The following is an 8460-nucleotide window of genomic DNA, read 5'->3' on the forward strand; positions in this document are numbered from 1 at the left end:
CGAGCCACTCCTCTATCTCCCTCGGGAGGAGGAAGGCGGGCTCGTTGGCGTCGGTTTGAGGAGGTACAACTTCCACCAGGACTTCTTGTAGATCTTCAAGGGGAAGCTCCGCTGGAATGTCATCCCATCCGGTAGGGTTGTTGACTCCAAGTGCTAGGTTCCAATCCTCTTGAGGGAGGATTGGTTCCATGGGAGGTGTTACAAGAATATTTAACCTTTGGTGCAAGAGGTTAATTTCTTGAAAACTATTTTCCAGCCCCACCGTAAGATAATTTATACGGTCTATTAGGACCTCCTCCACCGAAGTCATTTCATCAAGAGCTTCCCGTAGTGCCATGACGTAGCGTACAAGGGTAGCTTCAATGGAAGGCCTTCTCCCTCTTCGACTGTTTCTTCAATGTACAGAAGATGTCCCACTGTTTTGACTCGACATTCTACGAAAACAAACCGAAAATAGCTTATTTTGATGAAACAGTACATTGGACACGGCCTCGTGCACAATGCGCACGTCCCCGTGTTCACCTTTCTGCAGAATTTTGGATCAAAGAATCTCGAAGTTTTAAGTTATTTTTCCAATTTGTGAAGCCTTTTTGAGTAACAATAACTTAAAACAACATTATGCAACTTATTTTTAGCAAGATTCCTTGAACAAAACTCAACAATCCTTACAATAAAGCTTGATATCTCAAGCTTTAATGGAGGTTTTGGAGAAAGATGAAGAAGAAGGAAATGGATAAAAGAGGAAATGACAAGATGGTTGTTGGAACCTTCTTTTAGAACATACCTAGGATGGTAGGAGAGAAGATCCCTTCAAATCTTTGTCCCTGGATGGTCCAAATGTGCAGCATTCTTGGCTGCATTTATAGAAAACGACAGCATGCTGGACACGGCCCCATGTCGGATGGACACGGCCCCGTGTAGGATGGACACGACCCCGTGTGCAGGCAAGATCCTGACACATTTTGTCCGTATTCTGACGTAAAGTCAGAAGGGAATCTTTTGGTGGACACGGGGGCGTGTTGGCTGAGCACGGCCCCGTGTCGAAAGGCTGATTATGAAGATTGTCTATTTTCAAGGAACTTATCCGGATCGGGCGGTTCCTTACTGGATGGAACAACCCCAAAGTGCCTAAGATACCTTAATTGCTCTAGATTAAGACGAGAACGCAAGAGGTTGTCGGTGAGGGTGATTCCTTTGCTAAATGTAGGTGGACAAGTCCAACCCTTTTTTAGGCTCTCGTTAAAGAAGGTATATGCCAAATCGCTCAGGTCTATGTATGCATCGTACGAAGTCGATGGAGAGTCCTTCACGGCACAATCGGCACAGGGACGACTATCGTCCAGGTCTTTGCTAGAGTTGAAGGTAAGGTCGGGAGCAACGAGGTTGTTTTCATTTGAATACGACCCCAACAATTCTTCTTGGTCATTGTCTTGAGATGAATCAAGGAAATCCATCTTAAGTTCTTTTAACCAATTAAGAACTAGATCTTCTAATTGAAATAGTTCGTCGAGTAGCATTTCTCCTAGAATATCTGGTTGGGCGCTTTCGAGGGAGAGATAGGGATTATTTTTACTTTCGCCCCTCTTAAGGCTACAGGAAAACGATGGGTCTATATAATGGGGCTTATAATTTAGAAAATAACATTCTAATTCTTTATGAAGGCCACGACATAATTGACACCACGTACCATAAGAGTGTCGAAAGTAAAAACTATTACTATCACTCATGTTTGTGTCAGAAATTACCAACCGTCGGGATCTTACGGTTCCATTTTCAGTAGCTGAATCTTGGGCACGGGGGCGTGTTCAGTGGGCACGGCCCCGTGTTCAGCGTGCTGTCTGACTTAAAACATGATTGCCAGTTCCAATGATTGGGCACGGGGCGTGTTCAGCGGGCACGACCCGTGCTGAGATCTGCAGAAGCTGAAAAATTAAGAAAATCCTAAAAAATAAAAATAGAATAGAAAAAATGATTAGGCCGCTGATTCCTAACTTTCTTAAAATCCTTGTGTCCCCGGCAACGACGCCAAAGACTTGATGCGCGTCGGTGTGTTATAATTTAGGTATATATTTTAAGCCCTTTTTACACTTTTTAGCTAAGTTTTAAATTTATAAACATGATATTCACTAACACTAAACACACATATGGGCAAATGCACCCATCATGGACGTAGTATAGTGTTGGTAAGATACCGAGGTCGTCCAAGGACACAAGAGCTTTTATTACGGTTTATCCTCAACGTCTAATCAAATCAAAATGTTAGAAAAATGTTTTTAAACTAGAAAAATAAAACTAACTAAAATGCTGAAAATAAAATAAATATAAAAACAGATAGACAAGATGAATCACTTGGATCCGACTCGTGTGTAGTGTAACCTTTGATTATTTTCGCACTTTTGCACTTGTTTAAGAGATTACCTTAGTTATTGTAGTAGGCCCCTTTTTTGAAGGTGACGTTACCCTCAACCCAGTAGTTTGAGTCAGCAAGGATACAATCATAAAGGGTCGGATTGTTGAAAGATAATTAATTAAGTTATTAATGCATAATGTGGTAGGCCCCTCTTTTGAGGGGGTCAAAGAGTTTGGACCCCCGCCATCCAATACCGATGGGTATTGAAGGAGGTCCTACTAAATTTGACCCAGGTCCTTTGCAGGATCTATACACTGAACAATGCCAAGACTCTTACCAAACCGTTCCCTTAACCCCCGACCAGGTAGCCAACATACCTCCATATAGACCGTGGAGATATGAATGATGAAAATCTTTTATTTTATATAAACAGTAAAATAATGCCAACACACCACGGACAAACGATAAGGAAGAATCACCTTCAACATAAGAAACTAGTAATTAATGTCATTAATACAAAACCAATTAAAAAGTGCAAAAGATTAAAAATAAAAAGTATTACACTAAACACTTGTCTTCACCAAGTGATGTAAGAGACTTAGGCAAACATGGCCTTTAATTGTCAAGAACTTTTACTATCAATCTTGGATCCCGAGACGACTCACACACTCTATGATGGACAATGAATGATGGTGGTGGATGATGGTGTTGTGATGGTGGTGGATGGTGGTTGAAGTGTGAGAGAGGTGGTGTGCCAAGGGATGAGTTGCAAGAGCTCCAAGCACTCCTATTTATAGGCTGAACAGAAGCTCGGGCACGGCCCCGTGTCCATTGGGCAAGGCCCCGTGTCCATCCTACTCTCTTTCTTCATTAAATGCAGTTTGTCTGCATTAGTTGACCACGCCCCCCGTGTCTACTGAGCACGGCCCCGTGTGCACAAGCATATCTGTACTATTAAGATTTGCCTGGATTTTGCGAATCTTAAAGTTTACCACGGCCCCGTGTCCGCTGAGTACAGGCCCCGTGGTGGGCAATGGAAGCTTCTAACACTTTGTCTTTTCTGCTGACACTTGGGCACACCCCCATGCTCACTAAGCACGGGGCGTGTTCAGTCTTCTGTCTTCTTGTTTTGCTTAGGAAGATGCTGTCGGGAAGTCGGGCATGCCACGTTTGTTCCTTTTCTTGTATTTATGTCAGATTTAGCTGGCTTTTTGCTTCTTTTGTTCATTTGAGTTCATTTAATCCTGAAAATACAAAAGGAAGACAGAAGCACAATTTTTCCAACATTAGTAGTAAAAAAAGGTTAGTTTTATGCCACAATTGATGTAATTTATATGTTGCATTTTGTGTACATCAATAATCATCCACGAAAAATAAAGTGAGATAACTAGAAATAAAACCGCATCACCAAACACTATTACAATCTTTCCTTTTATACCCTCACATTCCAACTAACAACTAACATTCCTCTAACGATCTCTCAACTAACAACTAACATCCAGCCAACTGTCCAACTAACTCAACAACCTGCTACCTCTGTTAACTAACTCTTTTAACCTCTGTTGCCTGATTTCTTTTAACCTCTGTTGACTAACCCTTTAAACCTCTGTTGACTAACCCCTTTTTAACCTTTGTTGACTAACCCTTTTAACCTCTGTTGACTAACCCACTTTTAACCTCTGTTGACTAATCCGTTCTAACCTCTTTTGACCATTAGTTCGTATCACCAGCTTCCTCTCATCTCTAGTCTTAAACTCAACCAAATACATATAATAATCACCTTTCATTTTCAAATAAAACACCTTCGAATCACCACCAGATGCAGATCCAATCAGTTTCTAATCCAGAACCTTCAAAATACCATCGCAAATTGATGATAACTCCGACTCAATCTGATTAAAAATCAAATCTGATTAAAAACATACCCTACACTTTTACAATCTTTCCTTTTATACCCTCACATTCCAACTAACATTCCTCTAACTACCTCTCAACTAACAACTAACATCTAGCTAGCTGTCCAACTAACTTAACAACCTGTTAACAGAGTCTTTTAACCCCTGTTGCCTGATCCCTTTTAATCTCTGTTGACTAACCCTTTTAACCTCTGTTGACTAACCCTCTTTAAACCTCTGTTGACTAATCCGTTCTAATCTCTGTTGACAAACCCTCTTTTAACCCCTATTGACTAATCCGTTCTAACCTCTGTTGACCATTAGTTCGTATCACCAGCTTCCTCTCATCTCCAGTCTTAAACTCAGCCAAATACCTGTAATAATCACCTTTCATTTTCAAATAAAAAACCTTCGAATCACGACCAGATGTAGATCCAATAAGTTTCGAATCCAGAACCTTCAAAATACCGTAAATCGACGATAACTCCGACTCAATCTAATTAAAAATCACAAATGATTAAAAATTGATTATGTTAGATTATATCAACAGATTGAATAAAAAAATCACAACTTATTAAAAATTGATTATGTTAGATTATATCAACAGATTGAATAAAAATCATACCTTTTGATTCAAACTTTAATAATCTTGAAGCCCTAAAATTAAAGAAATGATTGAAAATCATTCACAACCATAAAAAATCATTCACAGCCAATCAACTAACCTGAGCTGAAATAGAACTCAAGAGCAGAACCAAGCCACTGCTATATATGGTTTATTTCATTATTTTGACGAATAATGAATGATTTATTTCATTATTTTGGAATAAAAATATCACTTGAGTTTGAAAATAACCTTGTGTAAAGCAACTAAAGCTGGTGCACATATTCAAATAAATTATCTCTTTAAAAACTTATAAAAAAAAACTGAGAAATCTTATAGGATAACGCCTCACCTTTTCTTGTAGTTGTCCAACTTTATCTGCCACAAAAGCATGCTCAGCCTCCAGTATCTCGAGCTCAAATTCAACTCCTCTTGAAGCCGTCAGCTACATATACGGTACCATCCAAGTTTGAAACTTTGAATAATAGCTAACTAATTATGCATGTAATTTGATACTTCCAAACAAACTTACTTTACTTCCACTCGGTCCAGTTTCTTTCTTTGAGGTCAGCTCTACATAAAAAGGGTGGATAAGATTAGAATTTAACATCAAATATATCATCAAGCTGAAATAAAATTATAGTAAATAAAATTAACACTTCATGTAAAGAAATAAAAATTAAAAAAAAATGAGCAGGTGCATACTAAAGTTTTAGCACATGTTCCCTTGAAACAAAAACATGAATCAAGACATAGGCTGGCCATCCTCTTTATTGTTTCTTTCGTCAAATTGCAGAAGCTTCAAGTAGAAGGAAGAAGAAAGCGTCGTGTAGGAGAAGATGGCTCTGGGGTTTGAGTGTGTAATTTTGTTAAAATATACATCAACATTTTATAATACAATTCTATTGTTATACGGACATAACTTAATAAATGTTTCTCTTTTTTCATGTTACTGAATGAGCGGAGCTATATGGGTCACAACAGTTGAGATATTGGGCTGCTTGGTCTGCTGTTGGGCTGGACTGAGGAGATTGAAGACTGAAGGCTATTGAAGATCCATGGGCTGGTTTGTTATAACAACTCAGATCCATCCGGGTTTACCGGGTATTGTTTATGAACCCGGGTCAGTATAAATAAGTGTTCTGGGGTACAGTACAGATCCGTTCAACTCGTTCAGTTGCAGATATTTTGTTCTCTCGTGCGCTCTCTCTTGTATAGGCAATCTAGGGTTTTGTTTAAAGAGAGTTTCTCTGTGTCTCTTTCCAGTCGATATCGTGTTGATAATCTGCTTGTGAGGAGAGTTGTAAGAGTCTTGAGATTCTTTGTAATTCCAGTTCTGATTGTTTTCTTAGGGTTAATAATATCTTTGAAAGTGGAGCCAGAAGTATCTTACTTATTTATAAATATTACATTTGAATTTGAAAATGGAGCCAAAAGTATCTTATTTATCTAATACATATATTTAAATATTAAATATAAAATTGGGAAAAATAAATTTGATGATGTAATAATAACATAAGAAAAGCTGAGTTGGCGTGTCCAAGGGCTTGACACCTCAGCTTTTCTTATGTCAGCACCATTTCCTTTTTATAGAAAGTATAGATTAGTGTGCTTTTGTTTTAATACACACACTAATATAATATAAAAAATAAAAAAAACTTTGGGTCCCTCGAGAGAATAGGCCCTATGTGGTCGCTCCCCCAGCACATCGCCTGGGCTGGCCTTGGTCAATCTTGACCTTTCCCACTTAGATCTAGGGTCTCTTTAATCGATATTTTTAGGCAACAAAGAAGTAAACCAAAAAATCGGCATGTCTTGTTGAGTTTGATTGGGGTATATCCTTGCAGCAAAAACAAATACCATAACAACAATCGTATCCAGTAAAATATCCCACAAATAGCAAAGCTTTTGATAGGGAAGAGTGAGATGTGTGCAAACCTTATCTCTATCCTTGAAAATCGATATCTTGCATTCAGTGATTCGTGTTGGTTTTTGTAACCCTAGAAGGTTGCAAAACAAACTGACCGGATCTGTGTAGCTGTTCTTCTAATCAGTTCTTGTAGCCCTAAGTGAAGGCTGCAAGACTGATTTACAGGAGTTATACGCACCCCCTGGTGAGTTCGTTCCTTGATTCTGTTCTTTTTAAATTTCTGTTCTTGCATTAGGCATTTTGTTTGCCGGACTAGTCGGGCCGGTGTTGATTGGGACACAGGAAGGGTACATCCTGTTGCATTTTAGTTGTTATATGTTTGTGGCTTGATTCTTGCTTTGTTTGTTGTTTGTTTCCTGTTCTGGTTGTTACTTGTTTCATTTTTGTTTACTACTTGTTGTTGCTGGTCGTTAGATTGTGTCTAGTCGGCTCCCTTGATAAGGCTTGCAGAGGCACCTTGAGTGATGACCCTCTGATCTCCTGTCAAGGTTTCGCCATTTTTAGGATTTGTGATTGTTGTGATTCTTTAGTGTTATTGTTGCAACTCACTGGTTGTTGTTCTTAGTTGTTACTTATTTTGGTGTTACAATGGTTGATGGTCCTGTTGTTACAAGTGGTGGTTCAGGTCCTAGTGATCCACCACCTGAGACACTTGTGAGTAAACTTGATGTAAGTGACCCGTTATACTTGCATCCATCTGATTCGAGTAACTTGACTATTGTTTCTATTAAACTTAAAGGTTCTGAGAATTACACAATTTGGTCTAATGCTATGCAACTTGCTTTACAAGTAAAAAATAAATGGGGATTTATTGACAAAAGTTGTGTTAAATCTGAAACAAATGAGATTCTTGCTAGGCAGTGGGATAGATGTAACTCTATAGTTTTAACTAGGATCTTGAATTCAATTAGTGAAGAGTTATATATGGGTAATGTCTTTTCTAAATTGGCTAGTAATGTTTGGTTAGATTTGAAAGAAACTCATAACAAGGTTGATGGATCTGTCGTGTTTGATTTGTATCAGAAAATTAACTCATTTAGTCAAAATGGATCTAGTGTATCTGATTACTATCATAAGTTGAATGTTATGTGGGGTCAGTTAGATCAGATTTTGCAGTTGCCTTCCTGTTCGTGTAATGCTGCTAAGGAATTCAATGATTTTAATCATATGATAAAATTAATGCAGTTTTTAATGGGGTTGGATAATGAGTATCAAGGAGTTAGAACTAATCTTTTGATGAAAGAAACGTTACCTACTGTTAAAGAAGCTTTTGCTGTAGTTTCTAGAGAGGAATCTCATAGAAACTATCGTAGTGGTAATAAGAAAAAGCCAAACATATCTTTTGTTTCTAAAGTCAGTCCACCTGTTGAGTTCAAGAAAACTAATAAAGGTTTAAATCAAAATCTAAAATGTACTCATTGTAATAAGGTTGGGCATACAATAGAGAAGTGTTTTGAGATTATTGGGTATCCCTCTTGGATGAAACCACCAAGGGGAAATCAAGGAAAGAAGAATAGTTCTAGTAATAGTTCTAAAATTAATGAGTCAAGTGTTCCTATTACTGCTTTAACTTCTGATCAGTTGACTAAATTGCTGAGTTTGATTGACAGAACACCTGAATCGTCACATAGCTGTAATGTTTCAGGTGGGTTGTTTTGCTCAACTGTGTTTAGCAGTCCTG

General features: G+C 38.3%; 2 long non-coding RNA genes across 2 annotated transcripts; one reads left to right on the forward strand and one right to left on the reverse strand.

Annotated features, from left to right (window-relative positions):
• Positions 1-5194: 5194 nt before the first annotated feature.
• LOC118489076 lies at positions 5195-5693 on the reverse strand. Its single transcript, XR_004886095.1, has 3 exons — positions 5555-5693; positions 5382-5422; positions 5195-5294 (listed from the first exon to the last, which is right to left on the reverse strand). It is a non-coding gene; the product is annotated as an uncharacterized LOC118489076 (long non-coding RNA).
• On the forward strand, positions 5210-6081 carry LOC118489077. Its single transcript, XR_004886096.1, has 2 exons — positions 5210-5305; positions 5646-6081. It is a non-coding gene; the product is annotated as an uncharacterized LOC118489077 (long non-coding RNA).
• The last annotated feature ends 2379 nt before the right edge of the window (positions 6082-8460 follow it).

Source organism: Helianthus annuus, chromosome 17, assembly GCF_002127325.2.
Source record: "Helianthus annuus cultivar XRQ/B chromosome 17, HanXRQr2.0-SUNRISE, whole genome shotgun sequence".
Taxonomy (NCBI): domain Eukaryota; kingdom Viridiplantae; phylum Streptophyta; class Magnoliopsida; order Asterales; family Asteraceae; genus Helianthus; species Helianthus annuus.